The sequence below is a fragment of the Bubalus kerabau genome, chromosome 16, assembly GCF_029407905.1.
Source record: "Bubalus kerabau isolate K-KA32 ecotype Philippines breed swamp buffalo chromosome 16, PCC_UOA_SB_1v2, whole genome shotgun sequence".
In the NCBI taxonomy this organism is placed as follows: domain Eukaryota; kingdom Metazoa; phylum Chordata; class Mammalia; order Artiodactyla; family Bovidae; genus Bubalus; species Bubalus kerabau.
Window position 1 is genome coordinate 33,324,165 of NC_073639.1, and position 18,835 is coordinate 33,342,999.

At 41.0% G+C, this 18,835-nt stretch overlaps 1 protein-coding gene across 22 annotated transcripts in view; it reads right to left on the minus strand.

Moving 5' to 3' along the window:
- Positions 1 to 18,398, minus strand: part of JADE1 (jade family PHD finger 1) — a 300,977-nt gene extending 282,579 nt beyond the window's left edge. For all 22 annotated transcript variants that reach the window (XR_008703416.1, XR_008703408.1, XR_008703422.1 and 19 more), the window contains exon 1: positions 18,146 to 18,398. The gene's annotated coding sequence lies outside the window, so the exon portion shown is untranslated. The remainder of the gene's footprint in view (positions 1 to 18,145) is intronic.
- Positions 18,399 to 18,835: the final 437 nt, after the last annotated feature.

An 18,835-nucleotide genomic window follows, 5' to 3' on the forward strand; every position in this document is an offset into this window, starting at 1 on the left:
TCTACAGAGTTCCAGCTATTCAATAAACAAGTTACTCTCACCCAGACAGCAGGCAGCCTGACCCTGCTTAATAGCAGTCTCAAATGATTGAGCATAATCCTGGATTAGATTCCATGAAGAAGCCCTGAAAATTAGCCTGAGACAAGGAACTGAGGCAATCTGGCTGCCAAACAAATTAAAAGCAAATGTCATGGTTCACGTTTACATAGACTTATAGATACCATAGCAAACATTCTTTAAATGATGCTAGGCAAAATGATAGGATACTGAAAGAGAAACTCCCCAGGTCAGTAGGTGCCCAATATGCTACTGGAGATCAGTGGAGAAATAACTCCAGAAAGAATGAAAGGATGGAGCCAAAGCAAAAACAATACCCAGCTGTGAATGTGACTGGTGATAGAAGCAAGGTCCGATGCTGTGAAGAGCAATATTGCATAGGAACCTGGAATGTCAGGTCCATGAATCAAGGCAAATTGGAAGTGGTCAAACAAGAGATGGCAAGAGTGAATGTCGACATTCTAGGAATCAGCGAACTGAAATGGACTGGAATGGGTGAATTTAACTTAGATGACCATTATACCTACTACTGTGGGCAGGAATCCCTCAGAAGAAATGGAATGTCCATCATGGTCAACAAAAGAGTCTGAAATGCAGTACTTGGATGCAATCTCAAAAACGACAGAATGATCTCTGTTCATTTCCAAGGCAAACCATTCAATATCACAGTAATCCAAGTCTATGCCCCAATCAGTAATGCTGAAGAAGCTGAAGTTGAATGGTTCTATGAAGACCTACAAGACCTTTTAGAATTAAAACCCAAAAAGATGTCCTTTTCATTATAAGGGACTGGAACGCAAAAGTAGGAAGTCAAGAAACACCTGGAGTAACAGGCAAATTTGGCCTTGGAATACGGAATGAAGCAGGGCCAAGACTAATAGAGTTTTGCCAAGAAAATGCACTGGTCATAGCAAACACCCTCTTCCAACAACACAAGAAAAGACTCTACACATGGACATCACCAGATGGTCAACACCAAAATCAGATTGATTATATTCTTTGCAGCCAAAGATGGAGAAGCTCTATACAGTCAACAAGAACAAGACCAGGAGCTGACTGTGGCTCAGACCATGAACTCCTTATTGCCAAATTCAGACTTAAATTGAAGAAAGTAGGGAAAACCACTAGACCATTCAAGTATGACCTAAATCAAATCCCTTATGATTATACAGTGGAAGTGAGAAATAGATTTAAGGGACTAGATCTGATAGATAGAGTGCCTGATGAACTATGGAATGAGGTTCGTGACATTGTACATTAGACAGGGATCAAGACCATCCCCATGGAAAAGAAATGCAAAAAAGCAAAATGGCTGTCTGGGGAGGCCTTACAAATAGCTGTGAAAAGAAGAGAAGCGAATAGCAAAGAAGAAAAGGAAAGATACAAGCATCTGAATGCAGAGTTCCAAAGAATAGCAAGAAGAGATAAGAAAGCCTTCTTCAGCGATCAGTGCAAAGAAATAGAGGAAAACAACAGAATGGGAAAGACGAGAGATCTTTTCAAGAAAATTAGAGATACCAAGGGAGCATTTCATGCAAAGATGGGCTCGATAAAGGACAGAAATGGTATGGACCTAACAGAAGCAGAAGATATTCAGAAGAGGTGGCAAGAATACACAGAAGAACTGTACAAAAAAGATCTTCATGACCCAGATAATCATGATGGTGTGATCACTCATCTAGAGCCAGACATCCTGGAATGTGAAGTCAAGTGGGCCTTAGAAACCATTACTATGAAGAAAGCTAGTGGAGGTGATAGAATTCCAGTTGAGCTATTTCAAATCCTGAAAGATGATGCTGTGAAAGTGCTGCACTCAATATGCCAGCAAATTTGGAAAACTCAGCAGTGGCCACAGGACTGGAAAAGGTCAGTTTTCATTCCAATCCCAAAGAAAGGCAATGCCAAAGAATGCTCAAACTACTGCACAATCGCACTCATCTCACACACTAGTAAAGTAATGCTCAAAATTCTCCAAGCCAGGCTTCAGCAATATGTGAACCGTGAACTTCTTGATGCTTAGGCTGGTTTTAGAAAAGGCAGAGGAACCAGAGATCAAATTGCCAACATCCTCTGGATCATAGAAAAAGCAAGAGAGTTCCAGAAAAGCATCTATTTCTGCTTTATTGACTATGCCAAAGCCTTTGACTGTGTAGATCACAATAAACTGTGGAAAATTCTGAAAGAGATGGGAATACCAGACCACCTGACCTGCCTCTTGAGAAACCTGTATGCAGGTCAGGAATCAACAGTTAGAATTGGACATGGAACAACAGACTGGTTCCAAATAGGAAAAGGAGTATGTCTAGGCTGTATATTGTCACCCTGCTTATTTAACTTCTATGCAGAGTACATCATGAGAAATACTGGACTGGAAGAAACACAAGCTGGAATCAAGATTGCTGGGAGAAATATTAATAACCTCAGATATGCAGATGACACCACTCTTATGGCAGAAAGTGAAGAGGAACTCAAAAGCCTCTTGATGAAGGTGAAAGAGGAGAATGAAAAAGTTGGCTTAAAGCTCAACATTCAGAAAACGAAGATCATGGTGTCTGGTCCCATCACTTCATGGGAAATAGATGGGGAAAGAGTGAAACAGTATCAGATTTTATTTTGGGGGGCTCTAAAATCACTGCAGATGGTGACTGCAGCCATGAAATTAAAAGACACTTCCTCCTTGGAAGGAAAGTTATGACCAACCTAGATAGCATATTCAAAAGCAGAGACGTTACTTTGCCAACAAAGGTCCGCCTAGTCAAGGCTACGGTTTTTCCTGTGGTCATGTATGGATGTGAGAGTTGGACTGTGAAGAAGGCTGAGCACCGAAGAACTGATGCTTTTGAACTGTGGTGTTGGAGAAGACTCTTGAGTGTCCCTTGGACTGCAAGGAGATCTAAGCAGTCCATTCTGAAGGAGATCAGCCCTGGGATTTCTTTGGAAGGAATGATGCTAAGGCTGAAACTCCAGTACTTTGGCCACCTCATGCGAAGAATTGACTCATTGGAAAAGACTCTGATGCTGGGAGGGATTGGGGGCAGGAGGAGAAGGGGACGACAGAGGATGAGATGGCTGGATGGCATCACTGACTCGATGGACGTGAGTCTGAGTGAACTCTGGGAGTTGGTGATGGACAGGGAGGCCTGGCGTGCTGCGATTCATGGGATCGCACAGAGTCGGACACGACTGAGCGACTGAACTGAACTGAGAGGTAACCTGCTGCTGCTGCTGTTAAGTTGCTTCAGTCGTGTCCGACTCTGTGCGACCCCATGGACTGCAGCCCACCAGGCTCCTCCACCCATGGGATTCTCCAGGCAAGAGTACTGGAGTGGGGTGCCATTGCCTTCTCCAGAGGTAACCTACCCAGTGCAAAAGGCGCTTCTCCAGGATCTCTACCATAAAGAAGGGGGCACTACTATACTGCCTCTATTCCTGGAGGGTTTCTGACGTTATTGAGAAAATGACACATATGTAAACCTCAGTCATCTGGATGCACTGGGAGAAAGGGCAAAAGGTAAGTGAGGGGTTCAATAGAACAATGAAATGTGAAGGCTAATCACAGAATTAGGAGAGTGGATTATTTTGTTACTTTTGTGTAATCACAATATCAAACAGTTGCAGCCCAAATTTAAAGAAAGGATAAAAATTAAGATGAATGTGAATGAAAACCATCACAAATCAACAAGCCTAAGAATGTTCCACAGTCAGGTGTCATAAACATTATATTTTCTTTTCTTTGTCAAATTAGATGCTGAACCTGGAAGATAAAGACATTTTAATGAAATAATTTTCTGAACTGCTGATTTTAGACAAAACTGTTCTTATAAGTATTTATTGTTTTCAAAATAAATGCTTATTTTGAAGTTGTGATTCTGTAACAATTATGTGTTCACATCTAGATTTCACAAACTTTAAATTCTGAAAACTTTAAATAATAATGAATTGTATTTTCTCAGTCATTTCAGAAGAGATAGCTGAAGGCTGGCTAAAAGAAAGGGGTCCTCTTTACCCTGAAGTATTTATTAGAGGTAGACAAACTTTTAGTGGATTCTGTACTTTCAATAAAGGATTGAGCACAACGACAATTTCATCAACCTTCCATGGACACCTTACATGTATAGAACTCCTAGCAGTATTCAAGGGGCTTCACCAAAGCTGCAGCAGTCACGAACTTAAAATCAACCAAGGAAGTCTGGGTCCTAGTCTATTACCCACTGGTTTGTGGCTTCCAGAAGCCAGCCAGAGTTTTGATCTCTTCATTTATTTAAAGAAAAAAAAAAAAAAAGAGGGGCATTTCATAACCTATCTCAATGTCTCTTCCTGTCTTCTTCAGGGATCTTGACCTCTTAGCAACCAACTGATATAGTGCAGTCACTTGGGTGAATATGCAGAGAAGGTGGTGAAGTTTGGCAAGCTAAAGAAAATGCTTATGGATTCAGAGCATGGTTAAAACTGACGTGTGAGTAGTTCAGACAAAGCAAAAAGGAAACCACTTTTTGGAATACTTTTTGAGATATGTATGCAATTTATTTCCTTAAAAAAAGACAGAGCATTTTCATGGTTGGTATGAGTCCAAACCTGACAGAGATACATGCACTGCATCTGGCTATTTTAAAGTGTTAAGCAGTTCAGTGACAAGTGCTCTTCCATTTCTTTTTTAAAATTATTAGACTTTGGGGGTGAGGAGAAAATGTGGGGGGAAGACTGAGTAATCCTTTCAAGGGCTTCTTCTTACTTTGGCACATGAATAGTTCTCAAGAGGAAAGAAGACATTTTTTCAACCATGTAGTCTTCCAGGAACAGGAAATTCATAGCAAAACATTTCCCTTTGTTTTGAGGTAGTCACAGCACCACAAAACCCAAGGGCCCATGCTGAGAAAGTCATCTATAGATCTTTGTATGTGAGCCAACAGTCCTTGCCATATTTCTTATTTAAAACATACACGTATACCTGAATTCACATACAAGTAGGAAATTTAAATGCAAATATCTTTTACATACCTATCACATGCACACTAAAGGCAAGCTTATATAATAAAATTAGCCAAAAACATGCACTATGGAAATTCTGATCTTGTTCAAATATCCTAATAATGTACTAAAGTTATTGTCAAAGAGGGTCCTATGGCACTTTGGTATGCCAGAGAAAGCTTTATAAGTGTACTAGTATATTTTAAATGATGTTAAAATTTTATTTTGGCTACATTCAAGTATGAAGGCTATTATTATGATGTCCATTAGATGGACAGAAGCAACATGATGTAGAACAAATGGACACGACTGAGCAAGTTATCCAACTCTTTGTGACCCCATGGATTGCAACACACCAGGCCTCCCTATCCATCACCAAGTCCCAGAGTTTACTCAAACTCAAGTCCATTGAGTCGGTGATGCCATCCTGCCATCTCACCCTCTGTTGTCCCCTTCTCCTCCCGCCTTCAATCTTTCCCAGCATCAGGGTCTTTTCAAATGAGTCAGCTCTTCGCATCAGGTGGCCAGTACTCTCGCCTGGAAAATCCCATGGATGGAGGAGCCTGGTAGGCTGCAGTCCATGGGGTCGCTAAGAGTCAGACACGCCTGAGCAACTTCACTTTCGCTTTTCTCTTTCACGCATTGGAGAAGGAAATGGCAACCCACTCCAGTGTTCTTGCCTGGAGAATCCCAGGGACGGGGGAGCCTGGTGGGCTGCCATCTATGGGGTTGCACAGAGTCGGACATGACTGAAGCAACTTAGCAGCAGCAGCAGGTGGCCAAAGTATTGGACTTTCAGCTTCAACATCAGTTCTTCCAATGAACACCCAGGACTGATCTCCTTTAGGATGGAGGATAACTTGCTAGGATTGGACATAAAGCAGTGGTAACATCAAACCAAAACAAGCAAACAAAAAAAGATTCACTGGAACAAGGAAGAACTTTGCCCTTAGAAGCTTGAAGAGAATAAGTCAGATCAACACATTGTTCAAGAGAAGTGATAAAACACAACCAATGTGTGTGTTAGTAGCTCAGTCGTGTCCAACTCTTAGTGGCCAATAAGAGCTGTTACATCATGGAAGTTCTATAAAGACTGTTGACTTGCTAATTTTCATTTCTTTCAAGTGTACTGACAAAAATTCTAATACTGGCAAGTATGCTGTAAACACAAAAAGGGTCATAATCATTATTATAAGAAAGCATTTGGGGTTTGGTCCTGACTTTCCTACACTGCCCAGACATAAATACAGCTCACCCTCCTGTAGGTCTCATAAGGCTTCTGGGCCAAGCCAGGTTCATTCTGATCTTTTAGAGGCCATAGAATTAAGGATGGACTTTGACAGTATCTGTCATCCAAGAGAAAAAGGTCTCTGACTGGAAAGAGATCCCGAGATAGGTGGGAAGGGACAGTCTTCTCTCTTGGGGACCTGGCCAGAGGTCACCACCAGGTGGTAGAGATAGAAGTTTTTCTCCCAATGAGGCAGAAACAAGGCAGAGAGATGAATCTTGCAAACCAGATCATTTGTTTTTATGTAACTCTTAGTATTTATTTCTCTTTTGTTACCCCAAGTTTTTGGTATCTAAAAATTTGTTTAAAAGATACAGTTTGGTCACAGCCACACTGTGCTTTGGAGAATTAAGGAGAGGAGAATTAAGTCCACTCTTGGTCCTGAGAATTAGTGGAGGAGGAATGTCTGATGGGGATGAACGTGGTGACAATACCATACTAAGAAATCCCTAAGCGGAAGGGGAGTCTTGGGAACAAATGTTTGCCATAAAACCTGGCTGTCCCTCCCCAAGGCACAGATTCTTCCTTCACTGCTAAGCTTTGGTGGATCATGCTTCGATTGACCAAGGGGTCTTACAGGTTCCTTTACATACACAGGAAGGAAGATGGGCAAAGGATGGCTGATAAGTCCAGAACTACAGGAAAGTCAGTTTCAAACCTAAAATGCTATCACAACAATGACAAACCCTCAGCGTGAGATACTGACAGGTTAAACTGCTGAAGGAACATCAACCCATTCATACTGTACTTGTGTGTGTTGTACTTAGGTAGCTATTTTTAGATTCTGAATTTAGTCTGTACATTTGGAGGTGACCTTTATCAATTTTTTAGCTTTTAAATTAAGAAGCATGTTGAATAGGGACAAATCCCAGATGTCCTAATTCAACAGTACTAAATTTCTCAGCTTAAATTCTTTCATTAAGTGTCTGCAGTGTTGCTTATGAAAAAAGCTGGCTGTGATTTCCTAAAACCAAGCTGGAGTTCAAGCCTGGTAGGAGTTTTGTTTATGGGGACAGAGAGGAAGCCAAAGTGAAAGAGATATGAGATGAGAATTTAGATTAAAAAGTTACTTTCCTAAAAAAAACAAGGGTGACCCCAAAACCACCACAAGACTTGTCTATCGACACCATGACACTGAAGCCCTTAGACATACAGCCTGGGCCAGAATTCAAACTTTTCAGAAAGCCATAGACTCACACACAAATCTATAAATGCGTCTGTCCTTAACAAGCATAAAATAACAACCTTCCCAAGAGCAGATAAGAGTAACTATCATGGTATTTTGGTCCTAGTAATCCTTGTTGATGACTATGTTATATGATTAATGATAGTTTCCATGGAGGGAATAGGTTGATAAAAAAAAAGTCTACAAAATGAACTTCTGTATTTTGGCTGTAAAGTTATGAATGATAGTCATTCTAAAATAAAAGGTGGAACCTTACCCTCCTCTCCCCCATCTCAAAATACGCCCAACATTTAAAAAAAAAAAAAATCACCAGTTGAAAGACCAAAAACTTTTTAAAATCAAAAAGAAATGGCATGATGTATAACTTAGAACTGCAATACTCAAAATGAGTCATCAAAAACAATGTTAATCCCATTGACACAATGCCCCTCTATGTCAAGTATATGACATTATTGCTTGTATGTTGAGATTATTTTTCCTGTTCATAATAAATTTGCACTGACACATCTACATACTTTCTAGGGGCCCTTTGCACATTGGCATGAACCACAATGCACATTTTTCAAGTCGTTTCTAGGGTAGCACCACGAGATAAGATGACCTTGGCCAGGTGGAGCGGGAACTGTATCAGTGGCCAGGGCTCCATTAACATGAAGCTCCATCAGCTGAGCTCATCAAGAGTGCTCACCTGTGCTGATGATGCAGTGAGCAAGGGTGGAGCAAGCCAGCCATCTCCTGTGCCTGTCAAGTCCCTCTTTCAGGCTGCATCAGAGCACTTGGCATCATTCTTACCTTAACTCATGTTTAAACATTATTTGTTAGCAGGTGATGTTATTTTTCTTTTTTTTTCCTTGAAGCATAAATGGAATAGCTATTGATATTCCACTTGGGGTGGCTGAATGGGCTGGTAAACAGAAATTTAGGACTAAAATCATGTTGTTACAGCTGGAAGGAATCGAGGCCAATATCAACACTCTGCAGATGAGAAAACTGCAGTGTGGAGAGGTTAAGTCCCTTGCCCAAGGTCATGGAGTTATTAAGTGTTGGAGCTGGGGCTAGAATTACATCTTCCGTCCTTGAACTGGTCTCCACGGTGAAGGCTTCAGGACTTCACACTGGTATGTGGAGGAAAGAGTTGCAAGGGTAGGAATAAAGACGTTTGATGTCCCAAATGACTCAAAAGTTCTTTTACAAAGTGAATTTTGTTGGCATGACTGGGAGCACTGCCCTGGCAAGTCTCTTTCTGTCTGACCTCCTCCACACAGACCCAAACTGGGTCCAAAGGAGTTCAATGCTCTGGCTGCCTTGAGGGTCTAGGCAGGTACAGGGAAGCCTCTCTGAAGCTCAGGCCAAGACAACTACACATACACCCAGGGTGGCGAGGCTCTAGTGCCCAATCACACTTGGTGCCTGGCTGTGGATCTCAGGCAGTGGTTGATCAACTGATAGCGATATCAATATTTAACAATACTTAACAACCAAACAACTGTATCAGCACACACAGCAGTCCTGGAGTCAGTCCTGCATATGTCCATTTCAGATGAAATACTCTGAGAAACACTCTGCGTATAGGTTTCCCAAGAGGTAAATGCAACACAATATGCTGTTGCATGGAACATCGCCCGAAGTATGGGATGTGCTCAAAGGACTTGAGGCCCAGGGTAGATCATGATATGCTGGCCCCAAATTCACCCCAACCTCTCACATACAGAACCCCTGCCACCACTCCACAGTCCCTTATACACACACACAGAAAGCAAACATCAGAAGCAGTTTTGAAAGGATGTCACAGAAGGACATGAGCCCCGGGTGTATGTGTATATGAGTGGCTGGCACGTGAGTTTCCTTGTCCTCTCTTCCCCTCAACTACCTCCCTCACCCACTAAATAGATTTGGGCCCTGGTAATGGCTGTATCTATCAGATCATCTTTTCATCTAGTCAAGAACAAGCAATGAAGTCAAAAGACACTGTCTATAAAATGTGCTTTGGCCTGGATTTGCAAGAAAAGCGCTTTGGACTTTCCCAGCACTCACTCAATTACTGAACCTTTTTTCATTGAGCTTTTGTGTTTTCTGGACAGAACCCAAGAGAAAGATATCATAGTGGGGTTAAACAAGGCCACTGTGGTCTGAGTGATGGACAGTAACACCCTAGCTTCAGAAAGGTACCCGTTTTTCAGGATGGCGTGATCATCATTAGGCAAGAATCTTGCAAGCCATCTTTTACCAGGAGGCTATCAAGATCACAGAAGGCAATACCGGTTTGCTCAGTGACAAGCTGTTTCCTAATCAAGTTTTCTTATACTCAGAACGACGGAAACATTTTCAAAGGTATTATTCTCGGCAGGTTTCCAGTAATTCAACATTTCCAGACTTATCCAAATGGCTTCTGAAATATTTTCTGTTTGTGGAGAGCAGCTTTCAGAATGAGGTAATTAAAAGAAACCTATCAATTTGAGATTTTTTTTTTTCCATGAGTAAATAATGTTGACATACTGTTCAAATAAACCCACAATTTACTGCAATCTGTTTTTAGACAAACCCTCCACTTTAACCTCCAAATGGGAAAAACGGAGAGACTTTCCTCTTCTCGTTTAATCAAGAACATATGTTCAAAGATAATACCGGAGGCTTATTCTGGGAAGCGTTCTGCTCTTCCTCTGACAGCGTCGCAGTGAGCTCACGAGGCAGCCTCCACACATAATGAAAGCTAACGCCACCATAAATCTCCCGGCCCGCGGAGGTCACTTCAGAAAGATCGCCCACTGCTCAAATAAGCACCGGCTACGCGGAGGCGCACTTGGGGGTAGAAACACCAACTGTGATAAACACCAGCAGGTATGCACCGGACCGAGGCAACCCAGGCAGCCAGGAAAGAAAGGAGCCAGGGACAGAGCAGGTGTGTGTGCTGCGTGTTTACACACGACCTCACCAGCCCCGTGTGTTCTTTCTGAGCAGGAATGAGCAAGTTCACCAGAGAGGAGCTGCTTTCCCCCTTAGGAGGAGAGCTCGGGAGGCACCAATTTTCATTAAACCTTAAAGTATACACAGTGGCAGGAGGCCAAGACAGCCTTCAAAAGTGAAGCTTTTAAAAACATCTGTTAGGGGTTTTGAGATCCTACGGAGAGAGAGCAAGAGAGCTAAGAGAATTCAGAGGCCAGTGCTTTTCATTTCCAGACTGTGAGTCATAAAAAAAAAGAGTGCGTAAATCTGGCTGGCCAGAATACGCTGACCCAAGTCTGGGTTTACTAACACCTGAAGTACATTTCATGGGAATTAGGTTTAAATATCAACCTGATCATGAAGCTTGAAAGGCTTTTCTCCCATCTCAGGATGCCAGGAGCCCTCTGGAACCTGGAATGGCATTTTCTGACAGCAAAGGTTTACTGTAGCATAAAAGAAATTATGGAGATTTCCCCACTAGGCATAAGGATGTGATCACTATAGGCACCTGTGGCACAAGCAGGCTACCCACCAATATCTTTTAAACACCGAATTATGAACTATTAGGCCACTGCTTCACGGCTTCCGCAAATGTAAAACCTTGACAAATTCTCAAATAAAAGCCATAAAACCAATCATTTTTTAAACCTGCATGAGTGACACCAGAAAAATTAGAGCAGTGTGGCAGGTCACTGTGAAATAAAGCTGCCATAAAGAAGCTTATGATGCTGTCATGGAAAAGGCAATTAGAAGGTTACTTCCTCTCGGGTCTAAGATTGGTTCTTCCTCCAGCCCCCTGCCTGCCACCTCCCTGCTACAAAATGGATCAGTCTATAATAAGTAGTGGTTATATATCATAAGGAAGCAATTCCTTTTAGTTGTTCCACTATAAAAAAGCATCCAGATTTAGAACTTGACAGGAACCAGTATCACCTGCCCCTGAGAGCCGGTAGAAAGTCTGTGTGTCATTCAGCCAGCATGAGTCCGGGTGTTTTAAAAGCTTTAATTTGAAGGGGATAAAAACCTGGGTGTTAAGCAATTTAGCTGTGGATATTTAATGTATCGACCACACTACAGAATTGGGGCTCCCTATTTAAAATGAGAAATTGAAAATTTACAGGCTCTGTAGGCAAGGTGTAAGTAAATATTGGATGGTGAGCAGAAATCAGCCGAGAACCTGCAGAAACACCATTAGAAAGACTAATGGTATGTTCAGCAGTGGCCTTAAATAAATACAACGTTATCATTTGCAGGTGTGTAAAAACAAGTCTGGCTTTTAATTAGCCAAACCATGTCTCCCAGCATTTAGGTAAAGCAAGCAATGGCCCAGGAAGCCATGGCCCAGGGAGGCTGAGGTACTCAAGTCACTCAATCGTGTCTGACTCTTTGTGACCCCATGGACTGCAGCAGGCCAGGCCTCCCTGTCCATCACCAACTCTTGGAGTTTACTCAAACTTATGTCCATTGAGTCAGTGATGCCATCCAACCATCTCATCCTCCGTCTTCCCCTTACTCCTCCTCAGCCTCCTTTGCCCCAAGGTACATGACTTCTCAATGGCAGCATCAAGATTGGAGCCCATCTCCTGCTCTCTCACTTCCACTCTAACACATCTGTGGGAGGCAGAATACTATACCCCAGAGATGTCTACCTCCTAATCTGCAGAATCTGTAAATATGGAACCCTACGTGGCAAAAGAGACTTTGCAGATATGATTAAGTTTTGAGTGGAGAGATAATCCAATGTTATCCAGGTGGCCCAAAATAATCACAAGGGTCCTTAAGTGAATGGGGGAGCAAGAGAGTGAGGGCCAGAGTCTGTCAGAGAAGCCATGCTGCTGGCTTTGAGGATGGAAAGAGAGATCACAGGCTAAGGAATACAGGTGGTCTCTAAAAGCTGGAAAAGGCAAGGAAATAGCTTCTTTCCTAGGCGCCTCCAGAAGGAAAATCTCCAGAGTTCTAAACCACACATTATTACAGCAGCAAAAGGAAACCAATACTACGCTCTAGATGGGTGTTGCATTTCCCATTCTATTTTGATCTACTTGAAGTAACACCATTATCTCAGTGGTGGTCAAAGCCTTTATAAAAACCAAAAGGAATCCCTCCCCAACTCCCTATAGTCTTTAGCACCTCTGCTCTCCTTTCAGATCCTCTCTCTGGCTCCCCTTTTCTGTATTTTCTTTCCCATGTAAAATACCACTAAAGGGAAAGCTTTTTTCAAGTTGTTGACTGACCCATCTTGAGAAATTAGTCCAGTTCAGTCACTCAATCGTGTCCTACTCTTTGCAACCCCATGGACTGCAGCAGGCCAGGCCTCCCTGTCCATCACCAACTCTTGGCGTTTACTCAAACTTATGTCCATCAAGTCGGTGATGCCATCCAACCGTCTCATCCTCTGTCTTCCCCTTACTCCTCCTGCCTTTAATCTTTCCCAGCATCAGGGTCTTTTCAAATGACTCAGCTCTTCACATCAGGTGGCCCAAGTATTGGAGTTTCAGCTTCAGCATCAGTCCTTCCAATGAACAGTCAGGACTGATTTCCTTTAGGATGGACTGATTGGATCTCCTTGCAAATTAGAAATTATTTGGCAGGAATTTAATATGTTACAGTTCATCAACTATTTCCAATCTATTAGAATACTCTATTTGAGTATGTTTTCTCGTCCTATCACGGCTGCCCCCTGTAAAGCCTACAAGACTCAAAATGAAGTTAATCTCTAAGGGTGGAACTTTGGGTTCCTGGTTTGGATTAACCTTTACCAGAGTGTCTCAAGTCACACTGGAGACACAGGCTGTGGGGTCAGAGAGACCTTGATTTGATTCTCTGATTCACCACTTATTAGTGATGTGACCTTTGGGAAAGTATCAAGCCTTGCTTTATCTCTAAAATGGAGAACTTAATAATCACCTTGCTCCATACTGAGAAACTGAGATTCTGTGTGTTTTAAAGTCTTGAGCACAGTGCACTCCATAAGTAGTGGTGGTAGTAGGAGTAATAAAGATACTTGGCACAGTGATACCTGTTATCTCCCCAATTCCAAGGTAGTATAAAGCTCATTCAAATCCTGTGGAACAAGAAGTTTCCGTTTCTGGTATTGTGAAGAGACACCTACCCACTGTGGAACAGCAGCAAGTATTTACACATAACCAGCTGTGTATTAATATTTTCTTCTCAGATACTGGGACTTCTCTGGGCAAACAAATCACCAAACAAAGTTTACTTCCCTGTCCAAAAGAAATTCATAGTTTAGTAGGGAGCAGATATAAAACATAATTACTGGACTTTGCTGGTGGCTCAGTGGATGAGAACCCGCCTGCCAGTGTAGGGGACATGGGTTCAATCCCTGGTCCAGGAAGATTTCACATGCCATCGAGCAACTAGGCCCGTGCACCACAACTACTGAGCCTGTGCTCTAGAGCCCACAAGCCACAACTACTGAAGCCCGCGTGCCTAGAGCCTGTGCTCCACAACAAGAGACCCACCTCAATGAAAAGCCCACACACCACAACTAGAAAAAGCCCATGCAAAGCAATGAAGACCCAGCACAGTAAAAAAAGAAAAGAAAAAAAAAAAAACCCACAATTACTGGTATTATCCCTCTGCATTGAAGACTTATGTACAATGAAGGGTGGTAGGAGGATCCAAGAGAACAAAATCTTCCCAAGGGAACCAAGAACAGGGTCCTGGAGATGACTTTCTAGTGGGGTCCTGAAGGATGACTAGAAGTTTGCCATATAGAAAATAGAGAAGGAATTTATTGGGCAAAGAAAAATGTGCATGAAAATAATGAAGTAAAAGAATATCAATAGGAAACATCTTCTAAGCATAACTACAATACTGAAACAACTGGAACAAATTAAATCCAGTTCAACAAATTAAATCTGCAGCCACTTGCTCTGAATCATCAACAACTTTTCTCTGGATCTGCTACAAAGTGATTTTAGGGTCACACTAAACACTTCATTCTTCCTTGACGAAAAAACGATGCCTTGGGAATTCACTGATGAGCACAATACTATCAATATTAATCAGGTAATATGCACTGGCCCTGAGATAACAATCTAGAATCCCAATGTATGAATTCATACTTAATCAATACTGCCTTATATGAATAGAGGATTTTTTTTTTCACATTCCAAATCATTTTAGTAAGATGCTAAGAAAAATCAATAACTTATTAAATGCCAGTTGCCTCATTACAACAAACTATTAATCACTTTTTGTTGCTATCATACTGGGGTCACAGATCTGACTTTATATATTATGTACTGGGGTACCTGTTCATGTTTATTCCAATCACTGGAAGAAATGATGCACAGAACAACTGCACACTGCAGCCAAGATGGGGCTACAATAGGACTCCCAATGCATTACTGAAGAAAAAAATCTCAGTTAAGGAAAAAATGCTATTAACTTCAGCTGAAACTGCTGAAAATTAATTGCCAGGAGTAAGAGAGACTTAATAAAATAACAATTTCTTGAAATATCTCCAACACCTGAAATCCCCTATCATCCTTGCAACACCAAGAAATAGTTATATTAATCTCAAGTTTTAAGATGGCCCCTTTTTAGCCACTTGAAAGTACACAATATATATATATGTATTTTGTGAAATGGAAAAGTGAGATCCTCTCAACCGTAGTGTTAAGTATTATACATTTCTCAGCAAATGAGAACATCTTATCGTATTTCACTGAATTGTTAGGGGGCTTATTTCCCTAGGGATGGTTAGCTTTTTAATCTTATTGAACACAAATGTTAAGTTGCCTCCTCCATTGCCATTCTGCCATCATTTTCTCAGGAATATACAGAAAAATTTAAACTATATGCTTATGAATTTATGAATATGATACTCCTATTACTAATGGAAATGTCCATTTACTTAAAAAAAGTCATCTTTATGTGAACTAAACTTGAGAAACACTGGGTTAAAATAATCTTACAAAATTATATAAGATACAGGTACTTTGCAGTAATCTTTTGAGTAGCATTTAAGAAATTGTGGCATTTCTTAAGAAACTATGATCATGAAACCCAAATAACAGAAAATAGTCATTTTATTTGGAAGTGATTAGTTTTTGCACAAATATTTTATCCAAGAGCATCCACATCTGTCTTCCCTACATGCTGCATGGTATGGTAGAAAGACACAGACACTCCATATATGAGTTCTGAATTTGAATCTTGTCTACCCACTCTCAAATTTAGACTTGGTCACTTGACGTCTCTAAGTCAGTATTCTCAGGGATGAAATGGGATAAGTCATGTTTTACCTACCCACCTCACTGAATTATTGTTATGATCAAATGAAATCACATGAGTAAAAGAATCTTAGAATATCTGTGACCTCAATTAGTAAGCCTTAGTGTGGCATTGCAATAAAAGAAACCCAGCAACTTAAAGTTATTCTGATATTTTCTTGTACCTCTTCAAGGGCATTAAAAGAGGTCTACTTTATTATTCACAGCACCATTTTGTAAAGTCCCTTAACACGTCTCTCCAGTTCTCTCATACTCCATGATTGTTTTGAGCCTCTTGCTCTATAAACTTCTCACTCTCAACTCTTCCCCCAACAACTCTCCAATAGGCAGGAATCAAGGCTTGTCTATGCCCCAAACCCCTGTGAACCACCCCTCCTCAAGCTGTTCATCAGATTCATCATTTCAGCCTCTTTGCCCTCCTGCCACCCAGCCATTCCCCAGATTCTCCACAGGAAAGCCTAGGGGAGAATCCAGCAGGCAGGAACCTCCCACACAATACTCCTGTCCCCAGTGACAGGCATGAGGTGAAGAGAGGGGATGTTGAATATTTAAAATGACTTATCTGTTTCAGCATACTAATGTTTTTACCCTAGTGTTTTTGACACATATTAGTTTATTGCTTTTTACATTTTAGCTGAGGCAATTATTTTCAAACTAAGGAAAGCAAATCACAAGGAAGTGACCCCACAGTTGATCTAGGTTCCAGAACTGGTCAAGACTGGAGGAAGAAAGTGGGCTTCATTTATTTCTATCTACAGAGTCATGGTTCTCAAAGTGTGTTTCAAGACATTCCTAAAGAGGCTTCTGAAAAATAAACCCAAGGCCCAATTTCAACAGGGAAATGTTGCATTCTGTCTCCCTTCAGGGAGGTCCACAACTGAGAGAAGTCCTGAGGGAAAGAAATCCATTCATTAAAAAACAGATTAAATGTGAAAAGCAAAAATTTAGAATATTAAAGACAGCATCTTTATAACCTTTGGGTAGAGAAATACTTCTTAAATTAGACCCTGGAAGCACAACTGTAACAGAAGATTAATAAATCCATCTGTATTAAAATGTAAAACTTCTCTTCACGAAAGATACCTTTAAGAAAGTAAAAACACAGATAGGGAGAAGAAATTTACAAACATATAATTAAGAATTCCAATGAAGAATGCAGAAAGAATTCCTACAAATTCATAAGGAAAAAACAATTTAATTAGAAACCAAGCAAGAACATAGACAGCATTTATAGACGATGAAATTGAAATGACCAATAAACATGAAAAGATGATTAAACTCACAAGAGAAATGAGAATTGTAATCAAAATGAAATAGGCAGAAAAAAAAAATTAAGTCTGACAATACCAAGTGTTGATGAGGATACACAGCAATGAACTTAAAAGTCTGGAGTGAATAAAAATTGTAACCATCACTTTGGTTGGTTTATCCTACAAAGTTGAAGTGCCAACTCTCATATCCAGTAAATTCTATTCTTAGATATGTACCCTAGAGAAATTCTTGCACACGTGCCCCAGGAACCATGTTCAAGAAAGTTTGTAACTCCACTGTTTGTAACAGTAAACCACTGTAGCCAACATGATATCTATAAAAAAGAGAGCGGTAAAATTGTGGCATATTCATAGAACAGATAATAACAATGAAAACGAGTACAGTTGTGCATATCAATGCCTGTAAAAACCAGGAACATAGTTGAAAGAAGAGCATATCTCAGAAAAATGTCTACAGTATGCTATTGATATAAAGATAATTCAAAAGCATATGAAATTTTTAACTACATTATTTAAGGACATATACATATATAGTTGAACCAGATGAAAAGGAAAACTCAAACACAAAATTCAGAAAACTGGTTTCATTGGGAGAGAGGAGGACACAATCAGATACAGGCACCCGGGTGGATTGATGGGATTGGTAATATTGCATTTATTAAGATGGCTTTTTATTGCTACTCACAGGAGGGCATGGCAACCCTCTCCAGTACTCTTGCCTGGAGAATCCCATGGACAGAGGAGCCTGGCGGGCTACAGTTCATAGGGTCTCATAGAGCTGGACACGACTAAAGCAACTTAGCATACACGCACACATCATATGTTTTTATATAGATTTCTGTTATGCATGAAAGTTATTAACACATACATACATTTAAAATTTTAATTTTAACTTGTTTAATTCAGTATCTCACAAGCATTATCCATGTAATCCTTTTATCTCCTCACATATACTAACACCCTGTTGAGATCAGTTTGGGAAACACTGCTCTAGGTCTTAGAAACCTCTCTTTTTTGGCAAAGAAACTTCCTTCAGCTAAATCTCATGGCCATTTACTCCAGCAGGGCCTGGATGCAGCCACAGATGCAGAGTTCCCCCAAGTTGAAGAGTCCCAGGATATTTTTACTCATGCCCTTGTAAGCACATGTGAACTGTGTGTATCCCTCTTACCTTGGGTTTAAAAAGCATTCGTCATGGAAGTAGCAGGTTGTCTGTTGATCTGTACAAAAGTAACTAACGTTCAACTCTTCCATGTCCTTCGAGTCCACTTGCTCTCCCCAAGCTGTCCAGACACCCCTGGCAGAAGAAATGACACTCCAAGCTGAATGAGATGCAGACTTTCATAAGAATGAAAGTTACTCTGGAGAGCTCCTTGTTCTGGGGTTTGCCACACAAGTAACCAATCAGAGGCACCATTTTCAGAGGCAGTTCCTCTCTGCAGCTGATGCTTAAATAATCTTCAAATATAAGTAGATCCTGCTGGGCTATTGAAGTTCACACGTTGGTGAACTCATTGAGAGATACTTTACAGCTGGCTGCATTGCTGAGAGCTTGATGTTTTCCTCCCCCACGCTTTTGCAGATAAAGGCCTTTTAAATTAGGGTGATTGTAGCAACATTAAACTTCGAGCCTTGACCATTGGATGCTAGTCCCTCATTAGTATCAGGTGTAATGAGGTCGGACTAAGAAGGGATTGTGTGGTATTAAACTGAGTTGGTATTGATTTGTTACTAATGGTGGAGCAGCCTACTATACTTTAAACCTCTGGTTTCAAAGGATATTTCATTTTTGCTGACTTTGTCTTCTGTTGTGAAGATTGATTTCAGCATAATGATCCATCACCTGAGGAAATTCACTCTG